The sequence below is a fragment of the Oratosquilla oratoria genome, chromosome 13, assembly GCF_046742065.1.
Source record: "Oratosquilla oratoria isolate Oo_2021 chromosome 13, ASM4674206v1, whole genome shotgun sequence".
Taxonomy (NCBI): Eukaryota; Metazoa; Arthropoda; class Malacostraca; order Stomatopoda; family Squillidae; genus Oratosquilla; species Oratosquilla oratoria.
This window is the reverse complement of record NC_134789.1, coordinates 9075058-9090057: the sequence shown is the minus strand read 5'-3', so window position 1 is coordinate 9090057 and position 15000 is coordinate 9075058. Positions and strand designations below refer to the sequence as shown.

Here is a 15000-nt window from a genome sequence, read left to right as displayed (position 1 = left end):
CACCCAAGAATACATAGGTTCTCAAGCTGTGGTCCATAGAACCGTCGTGGACCACGGGGACCGCCAACCGATGGATGCAAAATTATTAAATTTAGTGTTGGAGTAATTTCCAGGAGGTTAACAAAGAGTAATTCATAAATACGGGTACTCGTGACAATAGATTGAGAATCTTGTCTCTAGAGTACTGAGAGTCCAAAGTGACGACACAAACCGAAATCTAAAGTGATTTAGTGGATGCAAACGATTAGATTTAGTGTTGAACTAATTTCCAGGAGGTTAAAAAAAAGCAATTCATAAGTACGGGGTACACGTGACAATAGGTTGAGAATCTCGGCCCTAAAAGACCACTGAAAGTCCAAAGTGACACCACAGACCAAAATCTAAAGTGAGTTAGTGGATGCAAAACGGTAAGATTTAGTGTTGAAGTCGTTTCCATATGTTTAAACAATAGCAAATCATAAGTACAGGGTACACGCGAAAATAGGTTGAAAACCTGGGCCCTAAGGTGACGGCCGCAAACCGAAAGCTAAAGTTAGTCAGTGGATGCCTAGCGATTTTTTTCAGTGTTGAACTGATGACTGGAAGATTAAGAAATAAAACTGCACAAGTGTAGAGTGGATGAGAAGACAGGAAAAGAATTTTTAAATTAAGTCCACAGAAAGTGTATTATCCTATAAATGTGAGGTACTTTATGGATTTTATTGCAACTAAAAACGGACGAATTTGTGTAGCTCTTGTACCCTCCTCCCCACGTCCGTCTCCACTTCAGAGCCTATCCTTCGAAGGACCTCTCTCCTATCCTGACGGCGACGCCTCTGGTCGCAGAATATTACCGAGTTCTTTGCTTTTTTCATTGGCGGATTTCCCAATGCGGCCGACAATGGCGAGATCTGATAGGTCGTGTTTGCCTCGCTGGACAAATCAGGTCAATCCAGGCGAACGGGTTCCCTACCATTCAGTACAATAATTCAACCAAATGATAGAAAAAGAACTTCTCCGTCATCGTCCGATTAAAAAAGAGGAATATGATAAAAGGAAAAAAAAAGGTCGCTCAGCCGTGAAGACAAGGAAAAATTAATGTCGTAGACTTTGGACTTTGCAGTGGCATTGCAAATGCCGTGGCAAACCACGTGATAGCCAAAGACTGAACTAGACGTTATCATACAACTGTACGTGCGCGGGTGTGTGTGTATATATAAAAGTGTGTGTGTGTGTGTGTGTGTGTGTGTGTGTGTGTGTGTGTGTGTGTGTGTGTGTGTGTGTGTGTGTGTGTGTGTATGTGTGTGTGTGTGTTTCGTTATCATGAATTAATTCTGACTGCCGCTAGGCGATTTTATCCAGATAAAAAACAATATATAGAGAGTCAACCCACCTTACGAGAGAGAGAGAGAGAGAGAGAGAGAGAGAGAGAGAGAGAGAGAGAGAGAGAGAGAGAGAGAGAGAGAGAGAGAGAGCCTGGACTGTGATCACCCATCGCTATGCTTTTGCTTGGTTACATATTATATCCATTATCAGCCTCAACCTTATCTTTAGACTCTTTGATCTGAAAAATATTCCACGGAATCATCGACGAGGGAAAGATCGTGTGTGGTCATAGAGGACGATGACGACGATTGAGGAAGCAGAAGAGAAGAAAGAAGCGAAGGAGGGAAGAGGAGGAAAAGGGAGGAAAGGGTGGATGAAAGGGGATAAGGAGGAGAAAGAGGAGGAGGAGGAGAGGGGAGGAAAGTGAGGATGAAAGGGGGAGCAGGAGGAGAAAGAGGAAAAGGAGAAGATGGGAGGAAAAGGAGGATGAAAAGCGAAAAAGGATGAGCAGGAATGGGAGGAAGAAAGGATGAGGAAAACAAATACAAGGAAGTGGATGATGGCAAGGAGGATGACCTGAAGAATAACGAGGAGGAGAAAGAAGTAGATAGAGAAAAGGTTCAAAAGGAAGAAGAGGAGTACGAGAAAGAGGGGGGGTAGAAAAGAGTAGAATGAGGAAGATGATGAGGAGGAGGAAGAGGAGGAGGAAGAGGAAGAGGACGAAAGGAATAGAAGAGAGCGGATGGGAAAAGGAGGACGAGGATGAATAGGAAGATGAGGAGGATGTGTAGAGAGAGAAACAGGAAGAGGAGGGAGTAGGAGGGAGGAGGAGGAGGAGGAGTAGGAGGAGCCACGGATAAAGGGGTGAGGAAGAAGAAACGACAAGATAAAAGAAAAATGGGGAGGAAAATAGAATTATCCATCTCTCTTTCTTCTTTTTTTTCTATAACATGAAGACTGATAAACAGCGTGGGGACTGCCGAGGCGAACCGCCTGAGCCACGAATGGGGGTGCTGACTGTTACTCTGCTACTGTCACCTGCTATTTGCTTCCTTCTACTGGTACCTTGTTACTAGTACCTTGCTACTGTCACCTGCTATTTGCTGCCTTCTACTGGTACCTTGTTACTGGTGCCTTGCTACTGTCACCTGCTTGCTTCCTTCTACTGGTACCCTGCTACTGGTACCTTGATACTGTCACCTGTTATTTGCTTCCTTCTACTGGTACCCTGCTACTGGTACCTTGCTACTGTCACTTGCTATTTGCTTCCTTCTACTAGTACCCTGCTACTAGTCCTCTCCTACTGACACTCGGCTTCTGTCATCACAGAAATGCCGCTCCACTGTAAAAACCTCTCTATTGATGTTTCAGTAATGACAGTTTTCTACTGGCACCTTGTACACAGACTTTGATACTGGCCCCTTCATACTGGTGCCTCCGTCTATTGCCATCACGCACAGTGATAGTATCATCCCGATACTGGCACTTCGACGATGATACTGACAACTGACATCCCGATACTGACGACGTAATCCTAATATTGGATAGAACTGTCATTAGTATCCTTGTTATTAATCCTTTCTGCTAGTAGAGCCATTTCACTACTAGCCCCGTTTCTTCTAGTTATACACCATTTTAAGAACTTAGCTTCATCTTACTAGTTACTAGCGCTTGGCCGCTAGTGCCCGCTTTGCTAGTTTACATTACCGATAGGTGACCAAATAAGTATATAAATATAAATTAAAGATATATATAAAGAAAGAAATTTTACTCAACCGGTTGGCCGTTACCGAAATACAACTGTCTACGGAAGAGACCAGTACCTTGGAATACGACTTCCAGGCTCTCAGTGGCCTCTCGAAGTCCTTCAGAACGACAGATCTTTGACCCGCTCTCAAACTCTTTACTCTGAGGGTCATCCAGTTACTGAAGAGAACTGTCTAGCATTGGGAAGGATACGTCTGTTAAGCACGTTCCGATATCGTTCATATAAATATATATATATATATACATATATATATATATATATATATATATATATATACATATATATATATATATATATATATATATATATATATATATACACGTATATACCTTCCACCGTTGCAAGTCATTGTAGGAAATGACGCTAAACATGGAAACCTGTTCCTACTAATACAATAATTTCTATTCATGTATTACTAGACACAACGAGTTCTTGATGTTTTGTGCATAAATTCTTATCGTTTTACGAACTGGATGTTTCCTTCAACATCATCAGCGGACGCCACCAACGTGTCACTAAGATCCACGCGTCCTTCTCCAACCATATCATCCTCATTATGTCTCCCTTCATTGAAATGCACAGAAGGTCAGTGTCCAAATTGGTACACCAAAAACCGCATTTAACTTGCATATGCACCCACCGACACACACGCACACACACACACACACACACACACACACACACACACACACACACACACACACACACACACACACACACACACACACACACACACACGCACACACACACACACTTACCTTCTCATACACACACATACACATACACATAGACACCTACAGTCGCAAACGTACACCGTCCCTCGACTTGTCATTACCACTGAAACTGAGAACTAAATTTCCGCTCAAAGCTTCTGTGATAGACTGTGGGGTCTTGTTTGATGGAGGAGGTTAGGGTTTGGGCCGGGGCTTTGGTGGTGGCGTTGGTGACTTCGGTAGTGGCTGTGGCTCAAGGTGGCAGGAAGGTCCTCCCCATCGATTTGTTGTTGCGAGCAGTGCATAACTTGATGGATGGTTGAGGGTGATGGGTGAAACGAGTAATGGGTAGAGGAGTAAATTAGTGTTGAGGCGGAGAGGGAAGAATGGAGTAGAGGGAGTTTTAGAGGGAGTTAGGGAGGGAGTTAGGGAGAAAAAGGATGAAGAAGAGAAGGAAAAGAAAGAAGGATGGAAAGGGGTAAGAAGGATGTGCAAGAATGGAGTGGATCTAGGGAGGGAGTTAGGGAGAAAAAGGATAAAAAAGAGGAGGGAAAGGAAGAAGGATGGACAGGGTGTAAGTAAGGATGTACAAGCAATCTTGGTTATAACACAGTGACTAGTATTATTACTGTATATATATTTTTTTAAACTGAGGTATATAGCAAAGACATCCTTCTTCTCATGGAGACTCGGGAAATGAACGAGACTAAATTAGACGCACAAAAGAAACCCTAGTTTAGGTAGTCTATATAGATAACTAGTACTATCGCAGTGACATCTAGAGTTTATTCAGAGTAAATATAGACGAAATTATTTATCTTTCGGGCAGTTTGGGCGTGAAAGGATCTCAGTAGATTAGATTAGCGATGTGACTTTGAAGAAGAGGTCCGGAAGTCTGCACATAAGGCTTTAGTAACAAATATTATAAACAAATAAATGCGATGAGAGGTGAATGGTGATTAGGACAAATCTTCGTTTCATTGACTGGTTCTGTTAACTCTGTTCTGAATAAATCCGTGAGGGTAATGTAGATTAAGTTGAAGGGGATTATCTTCACGCTTTGGCTGTGATAATCGATCAGTCTCTTACTTCGGTTATCGCCATATTTTTTTTTAATATAATTGAATTCTTTGTTCTCAGAAGATCGAAGTCTATATATCTTATTGTTTTGGGACGTTTATCTGCTTTAGCTGTATGTAACGCTAATTCAATGTATTTAGCTCAGGGATGTCCTTTATCAAAGTATCATGAAAACTAAGGCCAATTCAGTAGTGAATACAAAAGAAAAATTATTAAGGAAAGGCCTGAAATAAGGAAAGGAAACGATGACGAAAATACTAAAGAAAAAAACAATAGCTACGTTCGAGTAAAGAAAATGATTAAATGAAATAGAGAAAAAGGGGTTAAGGTAGTGTTTTGAACAAAGGGTGAGAAACCAAGGACAAGGGATGAAATAAGGGAAGATGAAGGCCTCAATTAATGAAGACGATAAAGGTCGCCCTGGATTAATGAGAAATGAAGGAAACAAAGGAACGCCATACGTAATAAAAAGGCTGAAAGGATGACGGGTAATAAAGGTAATACAAGGTTAAATGCAAGGTTATACAAGGTCATACAAGGTTATACAAGGTCAGAGGGCAAAAATGAGCGAATGAGACCGAAAAGAAAAACAAGGTTTTGATTAAAGCGATGGATATGATGAGTTTCTTCAGCACGGTTCAGAAAACAGTTGAACCCTTTATGATGATGTTGAACATGCGTAATTATGTTGAACCACACGCGGGGTTCAATTTGTATATGTGGTATTAAGTTGCAGATAAGCAAACCGCATGTTGAACCAATGAACCGCTGATGTTGAACCGCAAACGCTCGATTTTGTGTACCGAATCGAGCCGATAATGACAGAGTTAGAGAACCGTATGTAACACTGAATTACAAGCGTGGTCACAGCGAAGCGACTCAAGGCGCACGATCCTAAACTACTCCAGATGAAGATCATTGGGAAATCTATGTAAACAGTGAGAAATAAGGCTACGAATTGTACTTTATTATTAATATGTCTCCATCACTTCTACCCTTGGGTCACCGAAAATTGGTCATCAGCTAGTGTAGTACTCAGATGTGCAAGAAACTGGACTTTGGAGTGTGACTGTACATTTGTTTATGGCCGTCCACGCGAGGGTGTGAAAGCGCCAAGTTGAATATTAACATGACTCAAGACTTACGTATATTTTCTGTCTTCAGTCTGTGAACACGAGGCAGGGATGAGCCGTCATCCAGGAGGTGCCAAGATAAGAGGGAGGGTAGAGGGGAGTGTAGTATGTAGGGAATGGAATGGATGGGAGTGGTTTCTATGCCTTTGTTTTTTGGCTACCTCCCTTGTAAGGGGGAAAAAGCTTTTGGTCTATGTATGTACCGGGTATGTATGTATGGCTTCACGTGGCTTTATTCAGCAACCCCCAGCATTTCAGGATTAACTTAAACGGCGTTTCAGGGCAGAGGACAAATCCAAACCCAGGTAACTAACTGCGTAGTTATCCTTGAGCCGAGAGTAAGGTTGAGTCACGTTTAAACCACAATTACGATGTCTTAACTTTACGACGTATGTAAGAACGGGGGATAAGTGCAGCTCGTTAACTCTTTGATATTCTTTTGGGGTCTTCAAGAGGTATTTAACTATATGCATACACATATACAGTACATATACATACACATATACATATACACATACATATACATACGTATACACATATACATATACATATATACATATGTCGCTCCGGAGGTTCGAACCCTAGGGCGACTGTCGGAAATTATTTGATTAATATGCGCTGTTACTAGCGATTCACTTCAGGTTTATATATATATATATATATATGTATGTATGTATGTATGTATATATATATATGTATGTATGTATGTATGTATATATATATATATATATTAGGTTCACTAATATATATATCATACATACACAATAAACTTTGTGCCGCGTCCATCATACAAAACCCATTCCTCGCCCCTCCCATATCAGCACGTCGTGGATGACGGGTCATCCCCGTCTCCCTCCACACCAATCGGGTTAAAGGCTATGCAGCGAGACACAGTTGCTCCTCATGGATAAACGCGCATACACCTAAACGCCACTCACATATGCATACGAAAATGACATCGAAATATGCATAAATAAGGGTGTAAATAACGACACCGCATGATATGTCTATTGATATTTATATTTACACGCTGCTCGGCTTTCTGTGCGATTCAGGAGGTAAATGCACTATCACTTTACTCAGGAAATGGATGATGGAATTAGTAGGATCATATATATGATAAAGAATAATGGGTTCCTTCCTGAAGGAGAGGCAATATCCTGTCCACAGGGGAGGAAAGGTGTCGGGGTCATCCCGTGTCCTAACCGATTGAGAGCGGCTGATGCTGGTTACGTGATTTTACGAATAACTCCATCACGTTACCACAAATCAAATGATTTTTAATCACGTGGCGAGCGGAGGCCATAAGGCTGGGTACGTCAGGAGAAAAAAAGAGAAAGAAAAAGAGAGAGAGAGAAAAAAATAAAGGGTGTGAACAGGAGAAATTATTTTGTTTTTTTCTGTTTTTGGTTAGGCAATTGAGTTTCGTCTTTTATGAAGACGAGAAAATCATATTCTCGCAAGAAACTTTTATCCATGCATCAGTTTGGCTCCATCAACATTGTGTTTTTTTTTTTTATTTTTTTTTTATGCGGTCTTTGCTGACATCCCTAAACTGACAAAAAAGAAAAAATATTCTTTACAGAAACAAAAAACCTTAATACAACACAATAATCTTTTTATACACCATTCCTTGTTTGTATTGTTTTTACATGGCAATCAACTTGTAACTGAAGACCTTTTGATATTAATAAAACGTCTTAAGGAGAGAAGTGAGATGTCGGAATAGAACATTTATTTGGATGTATTTTTCTTCCTTTTAGTTTCTTAGAATACGAAAACTGTTTTATTTCATTCATTGACGAAGAATAAAGACAAAGACCAAGAAAAGTAAAGCCCAAGACAAATATCACATAGTTATGGGTTATGTACAGTTTCCGCCACTTATATATGTTACAGTCGATCATATCTTATAAAGCACTTTAGGTATCGCATAACATTAGGTCGTAGGTATATGAAGTAATTCAGTGTTTAGCTTTACTCTCCGAAATAATCTAATATAGATTAATTCGACTATTACAGCTTTGGAGAAGGCGCAAGCCACTGTAGTACTTAGAAGTGAAACCCCGTTCACATAAGTTAAAAGTTGGTGGACCTTTGGGCTTAAAAAAAAACAGAGCCCAGTCTCTCTCGTCCACCCATGAAAACTGATATGGCTTTAAATTGAATAAAGACTGTGACGTAGACAGGTGCGATGAATTGGCTCATTTTGCCTCATGCGAAAATGTGTAGCGACAATTTTTTTTTTTTTTTTCTAGGAGGGTAAGCAGTAATGTATCCTTCCACAAAGGAAGGGTTCGACACCTGCAATACCTGCCAAGGGGTGTCTTCACCGTTCCCAAGAAAGAGAGAGAGAGAAAAAAAAATCTGAATCGGATGGACTCTGGGTGAATAGGAAGTGAGGGAGACACAGAGTGTGAGCTAGGGGAAGGAATTGGCAGGAATTAAAAAAAAAAAATAAAAGAATGGTATACACACACACGCACACACACACACACACACACACACACACACACACACACACACACACACACACACACACACAAACATATACATACATACACACACACACGCACACACATACACACACGCGCGCACTTACACACACACACACACACACACACACACACACACACACACACACACACACACACACACACACACACACACACACACACACACACACACACACACACACACATAAGGAGAATGGCGAAAGATAAGGGATTGCATGGATATAAGCTATCCCTAAGGCATTTAGATTTTTTATACAAGTTCATGTGTGCACATTACTCACTCATCCTACTTGCATTTCTCTCATTTTGTATTCGTGGCGGTTTATCTTATTAGATAAATATATTCGCATGTCTATTTATATGTGTATGTATGTGTATATGTATATGCTCATTTATATGTATATGTACATGTATATGTATATGTATATTCATATGTATATGTATATGTATATATGTATATGTATATGTATATATATATATGTATATGTACATGTACATGTATATGTATGTGTATATGAATATGTACATGTATATGTATATGTACATGTATGTTTATATGAATGTTTATTAGTATGCGCATGTGAGTATGTATATGTATTTGCATGCATATCTAAATTTGCAAAGATTCAAATATGTTCATATAGCTGTCCAACTAATAATGCCTTTATCTATGTTGTCTATGTCTATAATGTACAAATATGTCTATGGAGACAAACTACCATATATATAGGTTTGTATATATTTATAAAGGTATACACAATAACTCCCAGAATCATCCACAAGTATACATACCGAAACGTTTGATTTGACGGACGAATCCATTGACAAAGTGTCGAGAGAGATATAGTGAATATAAATGCATGACTGTTTACCTATGCATGTACGTGAATGTACCCTCGTCCCAACATATGTAGAGACACGTAGACATGGTAGGAAGTGAGGATATAGGAATGTAAGCACAGGTACAAAATGACAGATTATCTCCATTTGGCCACAGAATTGGACGAGTTGGGTCAGAGGACACGGGCGGAAGAGAGGATATAGGAATGTAAGCACGAGATGTCAGATTATGACTATTTGCTATGATGGTCGAGCAGAGACCATCCCTCCTCCTCTCTCTCTCTCTCTCTCTCTCTTTCACTTCCAATTTCCATTTCAGAATTTCTCCGGTACACCCCTGGCTCTGTTGCTTCATGCACGCGGCGCCCAACCGCTAACATCCGGGACGTTGAGGGGTGCCAGGCTGACTGACCCTATGGCACTAGGCTCAATTGCATCACTCGCTGGTGGTTGTGGTTGTGGTTGTGGTTATGGACGTGGCGGTGTGCTGAAGGTTGTGTAGTCAACCGAGGGTCCGTTGAGCGCCTGACTGTGAGTACGCATTCCGTAGGTTTAGGATTTATATATACATACATATATATTTGTGTGTGTGTATATATTCTTTTTCTTTTATCGTTAACATGTTTTTCTGGGTCGAAGGGTTTCTCGCTCTTACGGGACGTCGCGTGCGTAGATGGGACATGTTCCGGTACGATTTCGACAGATTAATAGTTTTCAATAACCATGACAGAATGTCAACAACAGGATGGGTGCGCAATATGTCAACAACAGAATGACCACAGCTCCGATGGGATGTCGCAGTACTTTAGTGCCGAACAGGACAGCGTGGTCCTTTTCTTCCTTTCTCCCTTATGGAGGAAAGAGGGAGAGAGAGAGGGAGGAAGAGAGAGAGAAGGGAGGAAGGGACACAGGGAGAGACGGAAGGAAAAGGAGAGATAGTAAGAGACACAAAGAGATCTTTCTCTTCCTTTCCTTTCTCCCTTTTTTTAAGAATGAGGGAAGAGAAAGAAAAAAAAAGTAACAGTAAGGTCAAACTGAACCCTTCTCTTCCTTTCCCCTTTTTGGAGAGGGAAGGAAAGGGGGACAAGGGAGAAGAGGGAAAGGGACAGTAAGGGTCACTAATAAATCTTTATCTTGCTTTCCCTATCCACTCTTATGGAAAGGGACTGCGGGAGAGTAAGGGGAGAGAAGGGGAGACGGGCAGTTAAGAATACGAACAAATCTTTGTCTTCCTTTCTCTTTTCCCCTTTATGGAAAGGGAAGGATCCCGGGAGAGGAGTGACAGTTCGGAAACTGTCCGACAAGGAAGACCTTTGTAGTAATCCTCGAACTCCTACTTTGGGAGGAAGGATAGTCGGTTGTGGACCTCTTGGTTGCTGGGTTCTCTGTAGGAGAGGTAGGAGGAAGAAGAAGAAGAAAGTTGTGAAATGAGAAGGAAGGAGTTAAAATGAAAAGGAAAGAGTAGAGAGGAGAGGAGATTATTTTAGGTCCTGGTTCATTTCAGGGTGAAAGATGAGGGAAAGAAGAAGAGGTACAAGAGTAGAAGGATGAAAGGGTAGAGCAAATTAGAGAGGAAAAAGAGAATGGGGAAATTTAGGATAGAGCTCCACGTTCATTGTGTGGAAAAAGGAACAGAAGGAAAAGTAGAAGGGGAAGAGAGATAGAGGAGACGGGGAGCGGACATTTTCGGACTCGGCACCGGGTCATTTGTCCAACTCGCTGGGGGAGAAAAGGGAAACTAACTCCACGTGTGATGAAGACTTTCCGGGATTTTTGCTCCCTCTCCTTTCCCCATTTTTCTAAATCACAGAGCGGCTAAGCTCCTTTTCAATCACAATGAAGGTTAACGTTTCGAGAAAAAATGGGAGATGTGAACAAGAAAAAACTGGACTGGCATTAACTAGCGCAGGCTGGCACACTTGGAAAAAAGTCCAACTTGAAATGTGATTGCCTACGTTTGGAAAAGCCGATTATGATTATGAAGAGCTTGTGTGTGTGTGTGTGTGTGTGTGTGTGTGTGTGTGTGTGTGTGTGTGTGTGTGTGTGTGTGTGTGCGTATGTGTGTGTGTGTGTAAGCGTGTGTGTGTGTATGTGTGTGAGCGTCTATATTCGCCTTGGTCTTGGATCACGCGCTGGGCTCCGTTTCTTCATTTCTAACTAACTAAAATACGATCGTTCTTGTGTCTTTTCGTCTAACAGATAACAAGACTACACTCGAAATTGTCGAGGTAATTCTTTACTCAATTGTACTTCAATTAGCACAAACATTGATGATACTTTATCCTATCTATGCGCTGGTGGTGTAATCGGAAGCGTGCAGGACTTGAATTTGCTTAACTGTGGGTTCGAGTCCCACTCTCTCCCCTAACACTCCAAAGGCACAGGGGAAAGGTGACGGCTTCGGTAGCAGCTAAGTGCCTCCTGGTGTAGACTCCTCTCCTTCTTCTTCTTTTTCTTCTTTATATTGCACTGCTCGGAAGATCTCTTGACCAATGCCTTAGAAATATTTGTTTGATCTTCTCATTTCTCAACCCCTTCAGATACAGATTTTATTTTTCCTCAGCTGAATAAAATCACCTAGCGACAGTGGAATGTTCATATTCTGTTTTATTTCACTTTGTTGATTCGTAGAGGGAAAGTAATACCTTGGGTTGATATTAACCTTTTACTAAGAACATTATTTTAATTTTTTCTAACAACAAACTTTCGGCAAGGTAGGATGAATGCAATACTTCATGATATCGATCTACTATTAATCACTTCTAGTCATGTTGAAGCTATTGTTTATCTATAGCTATATTTATATGACTGATTTCGTTTGTTATCCACTGCTTGATAATAATAGACTTCCTTAAACGCTTCTAATTAGAGGTACCACACACTTATTAATTCTAAGAGAACTTTCAGGACAACGACCAATTACAAGGCATATTAGATTCCAAAGACTTTGATGGTCTGAACAAGAATAAGTGATGATAGCGTGGTCAAGCAAGTTGATTAAGATGTGTAAGATTGTAGAAGATCTATTGGGAGACGCCGTTTGAAATGGAGCGACAAAGTGAAGAATGTGTCGCCGCTGTGTGAGTGGCAAACGCGGAGAGATGGTGGCAAGCGGCGCCTTCTGAGGTGAAGCAGAGATGTACCTCATGGACATGGAGCTTCAAGAATGAGAGTAAGTTTTGAAATGTTTTTCGCACAACATCGATAGTTTTATGTAATAGCTCTTTACGTTGCCAAGGTACACATCTTTTAAGAACCAGTGTGGCTGATTCTGGACATTTAGGTATTCTGTTCTGGTTGATGATAGACGTATGTACGTCATCGACGTCATTAGCCTTTTGTATTTGTAATTTAATTCTGGCTTTTGCCAGGCTATTCTATCCATTGCTCTTGGATTCGCTTCGGTAGACAAGACACTGCCAATCTCGAGGAACCCAAACTTTCCTTACCTGATGGCACTTTTCTCTTAGATCTAGTTATTCATTTCTCCTCTCTGCATTAGAGGCACAATCAAGGCCGCGGTGTCTCCTATCTTTCTTACTACAGGTTCGAATCCCATATTTCTTTCCTATTCTCAGCAATGACTCTTACCTACCCTCCTTAGGACACCAGCCGCGGCTACGCGTCTCTTGGCGTATGACCTTTACCTTCTTGTGAAGGTCTTTTGACAGAAAGGGATGAATTCTAGAATCTAGTATTGGCTCTAGGTGTCGTCACACCAACATACACTTCACGTATCAAAATCATAATGGTTATGATGATCCACATCAATATAAAATGCATTACTAATTTTCCCAGCGTAATTTGTCGGTGAGACTTATAGTTTATGTCATACATATCATTTTAAGATCACCATATCGGCGCAAGATTAACCACAATATAGAAGCTCTGGTAAACTACTGTCACCACCAACAACAAAAACAACGTCACCTAACTTGTTGTTTAAAGACTTACTGACACTTTTCTTAATCACTTGTGTAAATGTCCACGCTTATCAAGCGATACGCTTTATCAACAAAATGTCTTCAGAATCTTTATAGTTATCAGCGTATCATCGGTATCACTGTGTGAACATTCTCCTTAACTAACAAAAGTTTGTGATCGCAGTCATTATAACCTTGTAACAATAACCTTAACAATAATATCACATTGCTGTGTTCATAAGTGTGAATAGTTTATAATTACCACAATTATTTGGAACTCGGTTAAATATCTTAAAACCAAATTGGGGAGTAACAATCCCGTCGTATCAGGACAATTTCCCCCGGAGGACAATTTCTCCCAATGTCAATTGCCCCCCAGGACAATTTCCCCCTAGAACGATTACCCCCCTTTGTCAATTACCCCGCACCCCCCAATATATATATATATATATATATATATATATATATATATATATATAGTATCATACCTGATATCTATCATAATAAAACGAATCCACAACGAATCGATCTAATTTGAATCAAATTGCCCGCCGAACACAAGACCGGGACAATGATATCGATATAATATCCGATTTCCTTTTGGTTCTTCTTTGTTTACTGTCGGAATTTTGAACACTTTATTCTGTTTAAGGCCCATTTACTTTCTTGAGCCTCTAGAAAGCTCTGGACGTGGTGAAAATAAATATGAAATAAATTTCGGGAAAAACATATCAATTAAATCCTTACTCACACAAACAATACTTATCACCATACATATACATATACTAAAGGTTTTTTCCCCCTTACAAGGGGGGTAGCCAAGAGATATTTCTTTCTTGCCAGCGTCAGACGATTTTATTTAGTATAAAGAGACGTCAAGGCCGTAGAAGATTAAGTAAATAGATTCTCTAATAAATGAATACAACAAAAGCGAAAGATTAGATAGTTTTTATATATTATGGATTAGTTTCATTTATCCGCAATGTTATATTTTGGTTGATGGTCTACGTCCAGATAATTTTAACTATTTATCCTTTCATCTTATTTGTTACTATAGTTTATTATATAATGAATGTATATAATGATTTCTTATAGTTTGTCATATTCTTTATTATTATACTTAAATTTCATTATAGTTTTCATGATTATTGTAATAATCATATTTTGATTTTTGAGAAATTAGCTACTTAGTATGCTTTGAAATTGCTACAAGATCTTATTGTCACTTTGCAATAGATGTTGATATTAAAATTATTTTAATATTTGATATCTAGTGTCTTACAATCTGCTTTGGTTCCTCAATATCAATCTAAGATTCACTGAAAATAATTAAAATACTCTCAATAAATAACACTTAGAATACTAAAAATATTTCTAATAGCGATTTACTGCATTGGGGATTCTTTGGTAATAGTGGATATTTGTAGTTCATTGTATTCTTTTGTATTCTTTGAAATACAGCTGATGTATTCGTTATTTAGTTTTGGGAGACTTAGTGAGGGAATATGAATGTCAATTCTTTATATTTATTTTCACCATAAATGTCTTTAGTTCCAAAATCACTAATATTATCTTGATAATTACAATAATATTAATTACAATAATAATAGTAATGATAATAATAATAGTAAAATTAATGATAATAGTAATGAAAATAATAGTATTTAATAATAATAATAATAATAATAATGATAATAATAATAATAATAATAATTAATAATA

General features: G+C 39.5%; 1 protein-coding gene and 1 long non-coding RNA gene across 6 annotated transcripts in view; one reads left to right on the top strand and one right to left on the bottom strand.

The window, feature by feature from the left end:
* Window positions 1-15000, bottom strand: part of LOC143032304 (uncharacterized) — a 751965-nt gene that overhangs the window by 537978 nt on the left and 198987 nt on the right. The gene's annotated exons all lie outside the window — the stretch shown is intronic.
* Window positions 9662-15000, top strand: part of LOC143032112 (uncharacterized) — a 6506-nt gene continuing 1167 nt past the window's right edge. The window contains exons 1-2 of the long non-coding RNA XR_012967074.1: window positions 9662-9886; window positions 12263-12527. This is a non-coding gene — a long non-coding RNA (uncharacterized LOC143032112). The remainder of the gene's footprint in view (window positions 9887-12262; window positions 12528-15000) is intronic.